This window comes from Eptatretus burgeri, chromosome 6 (assembly GCF_056783735.1).
Source record: "Eptatretus burgeri isolate ZD-2024b chromosome 6, Ebu_testis_v1, whole genome shotgun sequence".
Taxonomy (NCBI): domain Eukaryota; kingdom Metazoa; phylum Chordata; class Myxini; order Myxiniformes; family Myxinidae; genus Eptatretus; species Eptatretus burgeri.
In genome coordinates, this window is record NC_140966.1 from 105,376,790 (window position 1) to 105,394,725 (window position 17,936).

Below are 17,936 nucleotides of genomic sequence, written 5' to 3' on the forward strand. Positions count from 1 at the left end.
ACGATGCCGGGGACATTTCAAACTCGGTGCAATTGTATACAGCACACGCGCTGTAATAAACCGGCAGGCAAGTGACCGGCATGCAGGCCATAAACGTTGTGGCCTTCTAAACAAAAATGGTCAAGAAGCAGCAACAAGAATTGAGCCACTTCCTCCACAGAGCTGCGTTCGTGCAGTTCATGGCCATGGTGATACATGGCAGAACAAGTGAAGCAAACTGGCATGAGCCTGGTATGTGGCTGGAATGAGCTGGTATAAAGCAGGTATGAGCTGGTGTAAAGCTGGAATGAGCTGGTATGAGCTAGTATTAGCTGGTATGAAGCTGGAATGAGCTGGAATGAAGCTGGTATGAAACTGGAATGAGCTGGTATGAAACTGGAATGAGCTGGTATCAAGCTGGAATGAGCTGGTGTAAAGCTGGAATGAGCTGGTATGAGCTGGTATGAAGCTGGAATGAGCTGGTATAAAGCTGGTAGGAAGCTGGAATGAGCTGGTATGAAGATGGAACGAGCTGGTATGAAGCTGGTAGAAAGGGGCAGTCCATAAGTGTGGTGGCATGCTGCTGCAGTAAATGCAGTTCAACAAAATAAAACAAACAAAACCACCATGATAACTGGAACGGTGTCACCTGGTATGAGGCTGCAGCAAGTAGCAGTCCACAGAACAGATGTGGGTGGAACACAGGTCACAGATCAAATGGTGAAGTGAGGTGAGTGATGTCTTGATGTAGAACAGGTGATCCAGCAAGGTGAGTGATGCCTTGATGTAGAACAACCTTGATGGTCCTGGGGCATGGCGAGACAAAGCGAAACAGCAAACAGCACGAAAAGAAAAAAAGGTAATCCAGGTAATGCCAAACACCAGGTCCGACCAACATGGTCAGCCAGTCCTTGGTGTGCACATACCTGGGGCGGTGGCGGTGGTGCCGGGAGAGAGAGCTCGAGGTTGGCCCTACTCGTCTGCACCCATCCATCTTTCCCATATACACTACCCCAGCCCCCTCTTTTTACAATTCGTCGCTACGTCTCGTCTCCTATATCCCACTATCCCCATTGCCAAATTCGTACCCAATCCCCCCAAGATTTCATGGGAAGGAAGAGCCGAACTACATGGAATCCTACACTTACATCGCGACAAGTCTCATTCTCGAGTCCGACAGGAGGGAAAGTCCAGCAGCCGGCGATCATCCCAACAGTGGATTGTGCGAAGGGGTCTTCATCAATCCTAATTACACTAATATTGTTACACTTTTAAACTTTCCCCAGGGTTATACCCTGCCAAAAGGCCTTTGTTGAACTGTTGGGTTCTAAAGACCCAAATTCCCATTGTCGACGTGTTGGTGCTCTCACAATTTTTGGCCTTGCCCACCAAATTTTCTTTCTGTGCCATCGCACAATTTCGTGGCTGGGTAGTGTGGCTCCACCAGCAGGTCTGTCCACCTGCATACTCACCATGAGCACCCCCGGGTCACTGGAGCTGCCAATGAGCTTGCCTGCTCCTCACCCTAACATGGGGGATGTCCTCACTGGCACTTCCCCCCCTCGATGCCCACATGGCCTTTTGGCGCCCCGGGCCCCGCTGCTTGGGCACCCTGTCCCATTGAACACTACACTGGCACGCCAGGCCCCTCTCCTCGGGTACCTGCGTCCATGAATACACTAATGGCCCCCTTGACCTACCTACAGCCTCACCTGGCCGACGATCCCCCAGCGCCGGGGTGCCTTCTTCATCCGAACACTACACTCACAAGCCACACCCCCAGCCAGTCCATTGTCTCCTGCACCCGACACGCAAAAAATGTTTAAAAAAAACTTTCCACAATCAGCACCAACCGCATAACGACATCCATTTGTAAATTTACCTAATCCCTCTACCTAACTTTAAACGAACCCCTGGGTTTCCTTGGGTGGGATCCACTCCCCCCATTCAGTCCTTCAGACTATGCATTCTATTACTCACACTCATACTATCCATTGCCCTGCCCTCACACTCATAATTAATTTGTCACACACAAACACATTTCCATTCACCGACACAGCATCACCTAACTAATTCCCCCGAACTAACTCGTGCACCCTCGTCTTCCCTTATACTACGCACGCTCCATTTAACTCTATCGCTAATCTACGTCCCCACTACACGTTCACGTCTCTACCTAAACAGTCCCTATTGTCGCTCTTGGTCCCTAAATTTATCCGAGCCTTCCCTCATGGACGCTGCTTCGGTACCCACATAGAGGCTACCATCGCTGGCACCCCCATGTGGGCCAAACAATGCCACCCCCCTTAGGCTAGTTTACCTTTGCCCCGGGATGTGTGGGGCTGTTTCACCACTGTGCTCCACACATGAGGGTTACTGTCACTGTCTCTTCCCCAAATGAGCCCCCCCCCGCGTCCGCAGAGTTGCTCAGTCACATGTCTGTTGCAAGCAAATTTGTGTTTGGATTCTTGGCACTGGGAATTGGGGTTTTTCCCTCGGGGAACCAAGCCGTGCTCGCCACGCCCATTGCTCATGCCGTGCAAGCGTCTCTCGTGGAGCCGGCATGGTTTCCAATACAACTCTGTCCCGCTCAGGAGGTTCACCCCTCCGGTCCGCTCCTCGAACCACTACTCCCGTCCTGGTCGATCTGTGTCCCACTCTTCCGTGTGCACTCATCCATGTTATGTCACATGCACTCCACACATACTCCGGCACATTGGGCACTCCAAGAAATCCTGGGTCCTTCATTTCCCTTACCTCCTCCTGAACCGCTGCCATTTCTCTGCCCATCGCTTCACTCATCTCCCTTTTTCTGTTGTTTTCTTCGCTCGACATTTTCATTTGTGCCACTAATTGCCTCATGAACAACATCATGTCAATCTCGGGCCGCACTGGTGGCGATAACCCGGCGTTCTGCGCCATCGGCGCCGCATTTTCCAGAAACCGAGGGTGGGGGTTATTTTCCATCTCTCCCATTGCTTCCTCTCCACCCTCAATTGTGACTTCATGCGGGTCTTGGGTCAATTCCGTATCCATATTTACATCTACCACATGGCCCACCGGGACCTGCCCGTGTTGGTCCGTCATTGTCCGTCCCAATAAATTTAACTAAAATTTTGTCTAACCGCTCTGAATTTCGAGGTGCGTGAAGCGCACCACAGGTCCACGACCTGACACCAATTTATTGATCAAGGGGTTCGAAAAATCTCCCACTCCCGACACCAGTTGTTGCGGTGCCGGGTACCGAAAGCAAAATCAATCAAAATTCCAAGAAAGAGACAAAGAGCAGATCCTTATCGGGGGTTGACTTACTTACAGCTAAACACAGACAAGAATACCCAGCAAATCATTGAAGGGGAGAATCGCCTCGCTCACCAGAAAGTCGTCCGTGAAGCGAAAACGTCCTGAGAATGCGTGCGTGCGTGTAACGTCCGTCGCCAGCACCCAGCTTTGCCGTGCACCCTCTCGCAGGGCAGCCTTGAACGCCAGTCGACGTCTGGAGGGCACCGAGATTGTCCGTCGTGGGTTTAGACCCTGATGTTGTTGGTGACCGACACGTCCCTCACTTGTTGGAGGCGCTGCTCACACCCACACGCACACCACACGCTTGCTTGCCCAAGCACTGCGAAGGACGAATTGTCTCGTTGTCGCAGGTGAGACACCCACACGCACACCACACATTCACTTTCCCAAGCACTGGGAAGGACGAATTATTTCGTCGGCGCTGGACAGACACCCGCTTCTTGCTAGCTTCTCTTGCCCTTTGCTTTTTCCTCTCTCCTTTCGCTTTTTCTTTTTTCTCTTTCACTTTTTCTCCTCACACTTTTTCTCTCTTCTTTTCTCCCCTCAGAACGTACCTCTCACTCATTTTTATATCTTCGCGCCGTCTCTGCGGGGTGCTGTTCACCCCAAGCTCACCCTGCCCCATTGGCGCACGGTTACCATGACGACCCGCGCACTCCCAAAAAGGGTGGGCGTCGGAGCTCGTGAAAGAAATGTGTGTGAACGTGTCTGTCGTAAAGAAAAAAAGCTTCCCATAAGAGAGGGGATCTATCCTTTACCCTTCTCAACGCATCACATTTAAGATCCCATTAGACATGGGGATGGGGCTAATCTGAACATGTATTTAGGAAATAACTCTCTGAGGACCTGGATGTGTGGATGCATTCATCAGACCGGATTCTGAAATCCGTAACAATATCCTTCGTTGCGCTATATGTATATGGAAACATATATATATATATATATATATATATATATATATATATATATATATATATATATATATATATATATATATATATATATATATATATATATATTGTTGCGGTATTCGCGCCCGCCGGCATGCCGACGGCCACGTAACTCGAATCGCGGCACGTCGCCCACCGGACGGACAATCCAGTCGTGACCCTCTCGGACTAACGCCGGGAACCAGTCACGGGTGGACCTTTCGGTCTCACCGCGATCGAGCCAATCAGCCCCCGCGTGGGATAGGGTTGCTCGCCAAATTCGACCTACCTAAGTACCCACGCGGAGGGTAGACCGGGCGATCGCACCTCGCCGCAGGTCGACTTCGGACACGGGCCACTTAAGCGACCCGTTCCGTACTATCAGAATAACCGAGCGGTGTTATCGTCGACCTCGACGGTTCGATTAATTATCGGGCGTATTCAGCCCACTACCAACCCTTTACGTGAAGCAAGATGAGGATTCAATGGGAGAAAAAGACGAAGCGAAGCGGGAGAACAGTTCAATAATAAAGCACATTTATTCGCGGCACATGGGAAGCACACATATTCAATTCCACCAAAAGCACACAAAAAAAAAGAAAACACAATTCCATTTACACAAAAAGCAAATATAAAAGCGAAGACAATGCAGAGCTAATACCGACTACCGAGCACACGGCAACACTTATACAATTCTACCTCACAGACGGCGCCGACAACACATACCCAAAACCAAGGAAAGAATACCCTCAAGGATGAGGCGGGCCTGAGGCCGAGACCGGGTCGCGCCTACCCGTCTGGTGATGAGACGCGGAGCGGCGATGGCGCCCAAACTCCGCGGGCCTCGCGGACAGTGTCTGGCAGGGGGTGGGAAAGGGGCCCCCTTGGTCGCACTATCTCAGCGCGGGGGGAAACAGGAGGGGGTTGCTGATGCTCGGGGTATAGAGGATCTTTATTATCCCTGGTGTGCGTCTCCACCTCGGCCAGGTCGCGCTGCCGGCCTCCCTCGGGTGTGCAGCTCCCGGCACCGACGCGAGCACCCCCTCGTCTGCCTTCGCCGCTGCCGCCTCTCCGCCTCTGGACTCTCCGACTCTGGACTCTTCTTTGGACTCTCCCGTTGGACTCTTCTTTGGACTCTCCCGTTGGACTCTTCTTTGGACTCTCCCGTTGGACTCTTCTTTGGACTCTCCCGTTGGACTCTTCTTTGGACTCTCCCGTTGGACTCTTCTTTGGACTCTCCCGTTCTGACTGACGAACACGGTCCTTTTATCCCCCCGGAGCTTTGCCTTTGACCCCTTCCCTTTGACCTTTCACCTCGCTCCCCATTGGCCCGAGAAAAAGTGGGCGTGAAGGCTTTTTGATCCACAAATTTGCATATATCGATCGTCCTGGAGGCGGGGCCAAATCGCCCCTCGCTCACCGATTGGACGGCAAAAAGTGGGCGTGTGTCGTTTTTGATCCGTTTTTGAAGCACAAAATCCGTGATTTTGTACACGCTGTTCGACGCGCGCTCTGCACGAGTCCAACACCGGTACCCACAGCGGGGCAAGAACGGTGGCGATGCTACGGTTGCGAGGTGTGACGTGAAGGTCGTGGCGGTTGTGGTGAAGCGGCGTTGTGGTTGGTGGTTGATGTTGTGGTTGTGGTGGTAATCATGGCGGTTGGTCCAAAATAAAGATAGTAAAAGAAAAACGGCTATCCTGAAGAGTCGCAGCACGCATAAATGACATGTATTCCCACTAGACAACGGGTTTGGACCTAACTACACATGTACTTACCGAGATACCTCACCTAAGGGGCCTGAATGGTGGTTTGCGAATTTGGTAACCACAACAATATATATATATATATATATATATATATATATATATATATATATATATATATATATATATATATATATATATATATATATATATATATATATATATATATATATATATATATATATATATATATATATATATATATATATATATATATATATATATATATATATACATACATACACACACATATATATCTATCTATGTATCTGTATATATACACACATGTATGTATCTATCTATATTTCGAAAATATACACACATATATCTTTCTATCTCTTTATATACACACACACTAATGAGCCAAAACATGATGACCACCTGCCTAATATGCTGTTGGTCCTCCGTGTGCCGCCAAAATAGCGCCGACCAGCAGAGGCATGGACTCTTCAAGACCCCTGAAGGTGTCCTGTGGTATCTGGCACCAAAACATTAGCAGCAGATCCTTCAGGTCCTGAAAGTTGCGAGGTGGAGCCGCCGTGGATCGGATTTGTCGGTCCAGTAAATCCCACAGATGCTCAATCGGATTGAAATCTCGAGAATTTGGAGGCCAGGGCAACACTGTGAACACTTCATCATGTTCCTCAAACCATTCCCGAACAATGTGTGCAGTGTGGCTGGGCGCATTATACTGCTGAAAGAGGCCACTGCCATCAGGGAATATCATTGCCATGAAGGGGTGTACCTGGTCTGCAATGATGTTTCGGTGGGTGACACGTGTCAAATTGATGTCCACACTCCGTCCACCGGCTTGTCGTCTTCCCACCATGCATCCTGGTGCCATCACTTCCCCAGGTAAACGGTGCACACGTACATGGCCATCCACGTGATCTAAAAGAAAACGGGACACATCGGACCAGGCGACCTTCTGACACTGCTCCAATGTCCAGTTCCGACGCTCACGTGCCCATTGCAGGCGCTTTCGATGGTGGACGGGGGTCATCATGGGCACTCTGACCGGTCTGCAGTTACGCAGCCTCAAACGCAGCAGGGTGCGATGCACTGTGGATTGTGACACATTCCTCCCGTGACCACCATCAAAATTTTCTGTGACTTGTGCCACAGTAGACCTTCTGTCGGTTCGGACCAGATGGGATAGCCTTCGTTGCCCTCGCGCATCGATGAACCTTGGGCGGCCAACACCCTGTTGCCGGTTTGTGATTTGTCCCTCCTCACACCACTGTCAGTAGGTACTCACCACCGCTGATCAGGAGCACCCAACAAGCCTTGCCTCTTAAGACATGCTCTGACCCAGTCGTCTGACCATAAAAATTTGGCCCTTGTCAAAGTCGCTCAGGTCTTTACTCCTGCCCATTTCTCCTGCATCCAACACATCAACTTCAAGAACTGACTGTTCACTTGCTGCCTAATATATTCCACCCCTTGACAGGTGCCATTGTAACAAGATAATCAATGTCATTCACTTCACCTGTCTGTGGTCAAAATGTTTTGGCTCATCAGTATATATACACACATACATATCTATATCTATATCTATATATATCAATATATCAATATATATCAATATATATATAAATATATATATATATATATATATATATATATATATATATATATATATATATATATCAATATATATCAATATATATATATATATATATATATATATCACTATATCAATATATATCAATATATATATATTAATATATATATATATATATCAATACATATATCAATATATATATATATATATCAATATATATATATATATATATATATATATATATATATATATATATATATATATCAATATATATATCAATATATATATATATATATATATCAATATATATATCAATATATATATCAATATATATATATATATATATATATATATATATATATATATATATATATATATATATATATATATATATTGTTGCGGTATTCACGCCCGCCGGCGTGCTGACGGCCACGTAACTCGAATCGCTGCACGTCGCCCACTGGACGGACAATCCAGTCGTGACCCTCTCGGACTAACGCCGGGAACCAGTCACGGGTGGACCTTTCGGTCTCACCGCGATCGAGCCAATCAGCCCCCGCGTGGGATAGGGTTGCTCGCCGAATTCGACCTACCTAAGTACCCACGCGGAGGGTAGACCGGGCGATCGCACCTCGCCGCAGGTCGACTTCGGACACGGGCCACTGAAGCGACCCGTTCCGTACTATCAGAATAACCGAGCGGTGTTATCGTCGACCTCGACGGTTCGATTAATTATCGGGCGTATTCAGCCCACTACCAACCCTTTACGTGAAGCAAGATGAGGATTCAATGGGAGAAATGACGAAGCGAAGCGGGAAACAGTTCAACACAAAGCACATTTATTCGCGATGAACGGAAAGCGCACATATACAATTCCACCAAAAGCACACAGAAAAGACACAATGCAATTTACACAAAAAGCAAATGCAAAAGCGAAAACACAATGCAGAGCTAATACCGACTACCGAGCACACGGCAACACTTATACAATTCTACTTCACAGACGGCGCCGACAACACATACCCAAAACCAAGGAAAAGAAATACCCTCAAGGATGAGGCGGGCCTGAGGCCGAGACCGGGTCGGCCTACCCGTCTGGTGATGAGACGCGGAGCGGCGATGGTGCCTCAACTCCGCGGGCCTCGCGGACAGTCTCTGGTAGGGGGTGGGAAAGGGGCCCCCTTGGTCGCACTATCTCAGCGCGGGGGGAAACAGGAGGGGGTTGCTGATGCTCGGGGTATAGAGGATCTTTATTATCCCGCGACGAGCGTCTCCACCTCGGCCAGGTCGCGCTGTCGGCCTCCCTCGGGTGCAGCTTCCTGCACGACGCGAGCACCCCCTCGTCTGGTGTCGCCGCCTTTCCACAGCTCCGTCCCCTCCGTTCCGACTCCAACGCACACGACGACCAGCAGCTCCACCGCCCGCGAAGTCTTGACTCTCTGTTTCCGACTCTCCTACTCTCCGCCTCTCGACTCCCCTCCTCACTTCTTCTCCTCCTCTGGACTCTCCTGACTCTGCTCTTCTCTTCTCTTCGTGTCCCCGACTCTTTTCTGACTGACGAACACGGTCCTTTTATCCGCCCTGTAGCTTCGCCCTCTCATCTTTGACCCCCTCCCTTCGACCTTTCACCTCGCTCCCCATTGGCCCGAGAAAAAGTGGGCGTGAAGGCTTTTTGATCCATAAATTTGCATATATCGATCGCCCTGGATGCGGGGCCAAATCGCCCCTCGCTCACCGATTGGACGGCAAAAAGTGGGCGTGTGTCGTTTTTGATCCGTTTTTGAAGCACAAAATCCGTGATTTTGTACACGCTGTTCGACGCGCGCCCTGCACGAGTCCAACACCGGTACCCACAGCGGGGCAAGAACGGTGGCGATGCTACGGTTGCGAGGTGTGACGGTTGTGGTGAAGCGGCGTTGTGGTTGGTGGTTGATGTTGTGGTTGTGGTGGTAATCATGGCGGTTGGTCCAAAATAAAGATAGCAAAAGAAAAACGGCTATCCTGAAGAGTCGCAGCACGCATGAATAACATTTATTCCCACTAGACAACGGGTTTGGGCCTAACTACACATGTACTTACCGAGATACCTCACCTAAGGGACCTGAATGGTGGTTTGCGAATTTGGTAACCACAACACTACCCCCTCCCCTTTTTACAGACTCGTCCCGAGTCGTCAAATTTTCGTGTGCCATCATGTGTAGTTTTCCCCTAGTACATTTTACCTTCGGATCCCTGAGTGCGACATTCATGGTATTCGTGTCCCCAAAATAAATAACCTGAGGGCTGCGTAACTACCTAAACAAACTCACTCACACGGACGACTTAAATAAAATTGCCGGCGCTAGGACAGACATGCCGGGGCGCACTCATATTTGCAGTACATCTTAACCTTAACTTACAAATTTTACACTAAACCATGGCCCAGGATCACTGAACTCTGCAAAAGAAAACAGTTAGCAGGGAGCCAGGCTGCCCGCATGCAGTCTCTGGCTCAAAACAATGCAGGTGACAGGGAACGTGGCTGGCTGCTCACACGCAGTCCAAGGCCTTCCCTTTTGAACTGAACGCAGTGAACCACAACGGTGCATGGGCTGCACAAACGCAGTCTCCGTGCCAGCTCAAGTGGCACACGCAATGAACACAACGAATGGATGGATGAACACAAACACGGTGCACGGGCCGCCACTGCAGGCCCGTGTTGTAGCTGCCAACAGGGCAGTTCTCGCAGCTTGCAAACTGTTGCCTTGCGGATCCTGGCGCACATGGAAATGAACAGGGGGGGCAAAGCAAATATTGAACGGGGCTGGTGAACGTGGGCAGTGGGCATGGCATGGCAAAGGCAGCAGGCAAACACAGCCCGCAGAAGAAGGCCGCTGCAGGCAAACACAGCCGGCAGATGAACTGGCCGGCACAGGCCTTGAAGAAAAACAGCCAGCCGGCAGATGAAGTTGGCCAGCCTTTGCCGTTCAGTGGAGGTTGGTGGAGGGAGTGCGGTGGTGCTGGCCACTTGGAAGGCGGGCTCGGACCTACCTACCTGTCTCCCTCCCACCTATCGCCTTTGCCTGTCACTGTACATACCCACTCCCTTAATTTGTGAAAAACCAATTTAGCCCCAACTTATTTTTTGTTGTTTTTATTTTTACTCCCCCACTATAAATCGTCCCCTAACCCCCTTTATCGTCTTTGTTCGGCTAACCTATCCTGTCACCTAGCCTACTACCAACCCCTACGTTCCCTTCCCGGAGGGGAATAAGGGAGAGCTAACGTCCTGTGTCGAGGCCCAACGAAGCCTCAGAATGGCCTCCCCAGAGTTCGGCGATCTTAACACCAAGTGGGTCCAGCGGCCCACAACGACAGCGAGGGGATGGATGGTGCGGAGGGGTACATCTCCTAATCTACCCTAACCATTTAACCATTAAACTACCCCGGGGCTTTCAACAAGCGCCTCTCGCTTAAACTATTGGTTCTAACAACCGATTCCCGTCGCCTGTGTTGGTGTCCTCACAATTTCGGGCCTCGCCCCCCAATTTTCTCTCCGTGCCCTCACACGGTCTCCTGGCTGGGACACGTGGCTCCCTTTGGCAGGCACGACCCTCTGCCGATTCTCCCGCTATGGCACCCCCGGGCACTACACTACCTCCGAGCCTACCAGCTCCCTAACACCGGGGAGTGCCCCCCATGGCACCTCCCCTGAAACGCACACGTGGCAGGCCGGCCTCCCGGGCCCCTTTCCGAGGGTCACCCGTGCCCACAACACTGCCCACGCGGCTAATGGCGCCCCGGGCCCCCGCACCAAGCAGGCGCACCCGTGCCCACTACGCTATCCCGGCCCCCCATGGGCCCATGGCCTACCGCGGCCGACTAGCCTGGTGCCCGGGGTACCCACTCAGCGATACTCACCTTTCGCAGCCACGCTCCCAAGCCCGTCAACAGGGCTCCTGCACCCCTCCAAATGGGTCTCGAGCCTACTTTCCCACCAACAACAAAACGACCTCCATTTTTCAATTTGACTAACCCCCTAACTCACTTTATACTGACCCCGGGGTCCCTTGGGCGGGAGTCACTCCTCCCCCCAATCACTCATCGCACCATGCATTCCCCATTCACTCCACACACACAGACCCGCTGGCCTCACTCACTCACCAAGCACATGCCTCACAATTCACCAACTCTTCAACACACACACCACTGAACTCTGCCATCCTTCTAACTACATCCCCTAACTAACTCGTGCTCCCACGTCGTCCCTTACACTATAGCACGTTCCTTTTAACACTACGTAGCTAAACTACGTCCCCTCTACACATTCACTGCCTGTCACTGTCTCCTAACTCAAAAATTCATTTTATTTCCCAACCTAAAGCTCACTAAATCCCTCTACCTAATCCATTCCACGGACTCCATGAGGACTTATCCCTGCCCCATGAAGTCGGTCTAACTAAGCTAACCCTTCCCCCTAACTAGTTTCCATCCTGTGCCCAGGGTAAGGGGGTCTTCCACCCCTTGCCCAGGAATCCTTTGCACCCGAAAGTGAGGCTTGCTTCTTTTTTTTTTTTCTTCCCATGCGCAGCACCAGCGCGGCGACTCGCGCACTTTGCACCTGCCCGTGACGTCATGCAGCTGCACGTGTACCTCGTCCCTCCTTGGACGGTACCATCCGGCAGAGATACCCCTCCTGCCGGATTCCAACCACACGTGCAGCCATGACGTCACCGTGCGCATAAAAAAAAAACACAAGCCCCACGTCTCGAGGGGTTCCCCACGCGAACACATGTGCTTTGCCCGTTGGAGCTTAACACACACGATCGCGTGGAGAACCCGTCCGGTCCAAATCCATTTACCTGCCTAAACTTTGTCCGTCCGCGGGATCGGCAAATCCACCGCGTGCGTTTCCGGACCGGGACTTCACTCTCGCAAGCGAGCACGTGGCGGTCTCGTGCGTTGCACAGCACGAACCGCGTGCTCACTGCTGGGTGAATCCGGCACGGTCCCCGAAACAACTACAGCCGCTACACGGCTTTCTCTCCTCTGTCGCCGTCTCCGTCTCCATTCCACACACACATACCTGCTTGTCACGACGCACACAGTCCACTCCATCACATTCACACCGGGAGACGCGGCTGCGTGCTCCCGCATGCCAACCGACATCTCCCTCACATACCGCTCTCTCACACACACGGTCTCCCTTGCACACAGCGACCTTGCACACGGCCGTTCACTCACGCGTGCGGGGGCACTCACCCGCGGTGCCTCACTCGCACTCCGTGCCTCATCCACACACGCGGGGGCACTCAACCGCGGTGCCTCATCCACACTTCGTGCCTCATCCACACACGGCGTGCTGGGAAGCACGTACTCCGGCACCATCGCCACCACACCACTCACACACGGGGTCGCTTCCACACACGGGGACGCACTCACACCTTGCACCACACACACAGGGACAACCACACTGGGGATTCGTGTCCCCACAAGGGTCTCCGGGGCCTCTATACCCTCCAAGCTCTCCGTGCACCCGTCCACAGCACCCGTCCCCTCAACCTCGCAAAGCACGACCGAACTCACCTGGTCGTGACTCACCTCAAGGGGGCATACTCCCTCCCCTCGTTCCTGGAGGAGGTCATCCAGGTGCTCGCACTGGGTCTCTACCCAGTCCGCCAGCTCACCCCCATGATCCTCCACTACCTCTGTGTGTGTGTGTGCGTCACTTACCCCGTCTTCCTCGTGTAGTCTTTCCTCTATTTTTTCTATCTCCCGTGTCTCAACTATTATTATTTCCTTTGTCGTCACCTCGTGTCTCGTCTCACACGTTTTGGTCTCCCCATTTAATTTTTCCCTTTTGGTCACCGTCGATTCCTCTTTCACGACCCTCGCCCAACACGCCCCCCGAATTATTTTTTCACCCGCCTCCACCGCGGGCCTGTCAGCCGTTGCACCCCCTTCCAGCTCGTTTGCTCCCACACGTGGAGTCGCCATTCCCAGCTCCCTGGTCACGGCCTTCATGCCCGCCTGCAGGCATCGGCCCATGTTCTGCGGCTCACCCCGGAGCTTTTTCATTTCTTCCCTCATTTGCTGTGTATTCGCATCCATTTTTTCGATCATTTGTTTGTTCATGCCTTTCATTTCGTTTTTCATATTCGCATCCATTTTTTCGATCATTTGTTTGTTCATGCCTTTCATTTCGTTTTTCATTTCATTTGTCATTGCCGCCAGCATGGCGCATAGCTGGGCCATGTCGGGTGCGCTTGAGTGAGCCGTTTCGGCAGGGGTTGGGGAAGGGTCTTGGTGGAGAGGGGGGGGGGTAGGTGTTATACACCGCGGCCGCTGCCGCACCCACCTCGGGCCCTGGGTTCAGTTGGGCGAGTCCGTGTTCCTGCACAATCAACATTTCCTGCTCGGGGATTCCATCCTGGACCATGGATTCTACACATTCTACATCCATTTCTAATACCCCCGGCTCCCGCTCGCCTTGAGACGCCATCTTGCTTCTCTTAAAGGGTTAATTTCGCTCGCTCGTAATTTGGAGGGAATCGGGGGTTGCTTCTCTCACCCCTGGACCGATTCCCGTGAATTTAGCCGGAGACAGGAGAGCCCGTTTTCCTGTTCTCCGATACCAGTGCCGCGAGGAGGGCGATGAATTTGTATCGCACGACCTGACACCAGTGTTGCGGTATTCGCGCCCGCCGGCGTGCGAACGGCCACGTAACTCGAATCGCGGCACGTCGCCCACCGGACGGACAATCCAGTCGTGACCCTCTCGGAATAACGCCGGGAACCAGTCACGGGTGGACCTTTCGGTCTCACCGCGATCGAGCCAATCAGCCCCCGCGTGGGATAGGGTTGCTCGCCGAATTCGACCTACCTAAGTACCCACGCGGAGGGTAGACCGGGCGATCGCACCTCGCCGCAGGTCGACTTCGGACACGGGCCACTTAAGCGACCCGTTCCGTACTATCAGAATAACCGAGCGGTGTTATCGTCGACCTCGACGGTTCGATTAATTATCGGGCGTATTCAGCCCACTACCAACCCTTTACGTGAAGCAAGATGAGGATTCAATGGGAGAAATGACGAAGCGAAGCGGGAAACAGTTCAACACAAAGCACATTTATTCGCGATGAACGGAAAGCGCACATATACAATTCCACCAAAAGCACACAGAAAAGACACAATGCAATTTACACAAAAAGCAAATGCAAAAGCGAAAACACAATGCAGAGCTAATACCGACTACCGAGCACACGGCAACACTTATACAAATCTACTTCACAGACGGCGCCGACAACACATACCCAAAACCAAGGAAAAGAAATACCCTCAAGGATGAGGCGGGCCTGAGGTCGAGACCGGGTCGGCCTACCCGTCTGGTGATGAGACGCGGAGCGGCGATGGCGCCTCAACTCCGCGGGCCTCGCGGACAGTCTCTGGTAGGGGGTGGGAAAGGGGCCCCCTTGGTCGCACTATCTCAGCGCGGGGGGAAACAGGAGGGGGTTGCTGATGCTCGGGGTATAGAGGATCTTTATTATCCCGTGACGAGCGTCTCCACCTCGGCCAGGTCGCGCTGTCGGCCTCCCTCGGGTGCAGCTTCCTGCACGACGCGAGCACCCCCTCGTCTGGTGTCGCCGCCTTTCCACAGCTCCGTCCCCTCCGTTCCGACTCCAACGCACACGACGACCAGCAGCTCCACCGCCCGCGAAGTCTTGACTCTCTGTTTCCGACTCTCCTACTCTCCGCCTCTCGACTCCCCTCCTCACTTCTTCTCCTCCTCTGGACTCTCCTGACTCTGCTCTTCTCTTCTCTTCGTGTCCCCGACTCTTTTCTGACTGACGAACACGGTCCTTTTATCCGCCCTGTAGCTTCGCCCTCTCATCTTTGACCCCCTCCCTTCAACCTTTCACCTCGCTCCCCATTGGCCCGAGAAAAAGTGGGCGTGAAGGCTTTTTGATCCATAAATTTGCATATATCGATCGCCCTGGATGCGGGGCCAAATCGCCCCTCGCTCACCGATTGGACGGCAAAAAGTGGGCGTGTGTCGTTTTTGATCCGTTTTTGAAGCACAAAATCCGTGATTTTGTACACGCTGTTCGACGCGTGCCCTGCACGAGTCCAACACCGGTACCCACAGCGGGGCAAGAACGGTGGCGATGCTACGGTTGCGAGGTGTGACGGGAAGGTCGTGGCGGTTGTGGTGAAGCGGCGTTGTGGTTGGTGGTTGATGTTGTGGTTGTGGTGGTAATCATGGCGGTTGGTCCAAAATAAAGATAGCAAAAGAAAAACGGCTATCCTGAAGAGTCGCAGCACGCATGATTAACATTTATTCCCACTAGACAACGGGTTTGGGCCTAACTACACATGTACTTACCGAGATACCTCACCTAAGGGACCTGAATGGTGGTTTGCGAATTTGGTAACCACAACAATATATATATATATATATATATATATATATATATATATATATATATATATATATATATATATATATATATATATATATATATATATATATAGACGTCCAAGTCTATCCAAGGGACGGCAAACACACTGATAGCTCGTTCTGCCTGTGAAACACCATGTTGGCAGTTTATAGCCGAGTCGAGATTCAAACCCAGGCTCGCCTGCTGAGCCATGCTTACCTCTACCTCAACTATCCTCCCAGTTGCAGGGCAAGCATTATACTGTAGTTGTAACTGCAGTATTTGAAAGAGCTTCAAAATTGTTTTCTGATTTCTCACGAGATCTGATGAGAATTAAATTGGCCCGCATAATTAAGAAAATTTTGAAAGCATTCATCTTGTGGGAAACGACGTCATTGGTGACCAAAACAACATTGAGGTATATCAGCGAGCTGTCAGCACCAACACGGCGTTTTAATTGTTCAAATGAGGTTTCTTGAACAAACTTTCGAAAAGTTAATGAACTTTCAGGTTGAACACATTTGATCATCTCCAATTTTGATAATGGAAGTCTGCTGATGTCATGCACGTGTATATTTCTTTTTTTTTCATGATATTTGACATTAAATTAGATGTTCGATACATATATATATATATATATATATATATATATATATATATATATATATATATATATATATATATATATATATATATATATATATATATATATTTCTCTCGCTCTAACATTATCTAACAATCTATAGCGTGAAGATTCGATATGGACCTCAAGTGACGTCACACAAACACGAAAACAAAATACGTCATAGCACACACGTGTAAACACAAATTTGTTTGTGAAACGTGATTTTTTCATCTCTTGGGTGCGGTGTCTCCGGAGTGAGCAGGTGTGGCTCAAAACCCACCAAGTGGCGAAGAAAACACAAATGACGTCAAACCAGTGCTATATAAACACAGAGCCCCGACAGGTTTGTCATCAAGTTCACAACTCTTCCCTGGGCCCGAGAATCCAACTTCAACTCAAAATGAACAGCAGGTGAGAGATGTTCCATTTTGTCTCCAACACGTATCGATATTTCACTGAATGGTATTTCATTGAACGAACCGTGTGATCGACTTCTCCAAAACCTTTCCCTGCTGAACCCAAATTGTTTGTTGTTAAGGCTCAGTCTATCCTCTTCCTCTTCTTTAACCCAGCAATGGTGTACCACCTGGGTGCTTGACACGCAGGTGTATGGGCAAGTCTATCCAATGACGAAGAGTGTAAACGACTCGAGGGTTCACGGCCCCAATTATTCCCCTCTTTATTTGGGGTTAGCTATGGAGAGTTTTTGGTCTAAGTCTTTCACGAACCTTACTCCTGGCCAGGCCTGACGCTTGATTGAAGGTGATTTGGGCAGGAATTTCTAATTTGCTCAGGGTACCGGTAATAATTCGCCTCCTTTTCACCAAAGACACCATATTTAACGTCCAAGAACTACAATGCCAGAGAATGGGACATGCGGCTTAATGTTAGTCCTCGAGGACGGCGCACTTTGTGATGCAAAACACCAATCGGACAGTTTATTGCCGAGTGCAGAATCAATCCGAGACGAGATGGCAAAGGTAAGTTCGCTTTATTTCCACCATCCCACGACGGCCAAGACTCTGTCTATGTCGTGATAAAAATGATTGCTTAGCATAGCACTTCCAAAGGGTCTTGGACATATGTCCAGTGAATATACTGTAATGGAGTGGTCATGTTGATTTTACTCACCAGTGAGTTTCCCCCAAGTCGAAAAGTCTTAACCCTTTGAACCCTGGTGGCCGTTTTACCAGCCGCTATTCAAACCTCCATATACCGTCCGGTTTACCGGCACCTATGCAAACCTCCATATACCTGAGCGACCGGATTTTTCTCCAGGGAGCCCAGGGTGGGAGAGCCGAATGTCCAAGGAGTTCAGGGTTCAAAGGGTTAACATGAAACTTTGGACAAACT

General features: G+C 50.6%; 1 long non-coding RNA gene across 4 annotated transcripts in view; it reads left to right on the forward strand.

The window, feature by feature from the left end:
- LOC147025529 (uncharacterized) overlaps window positions 1–17,936 on the forward strand; it is a 39,123-nt gene that overhangs the window by 20,383 nt on the left and 804 nt on the right. For 2 of the 4 annotated variants that reach the window (XR_015059562.1, XR_015059560.1), the window contains exon 2: window positions 16,846–16,994. This is a non-coding gene — a long non-coding RNA (uncharacterized LOC147025529). Of the gene's footprint in view, window positions 1–104; window positions 264–16,845; window positions 16,995–17,936 lie in introns of those variants that run through there. The other 2 variants (XR_015059563.1, XR_015059561.1) reach the window with 2 other exon arrangements.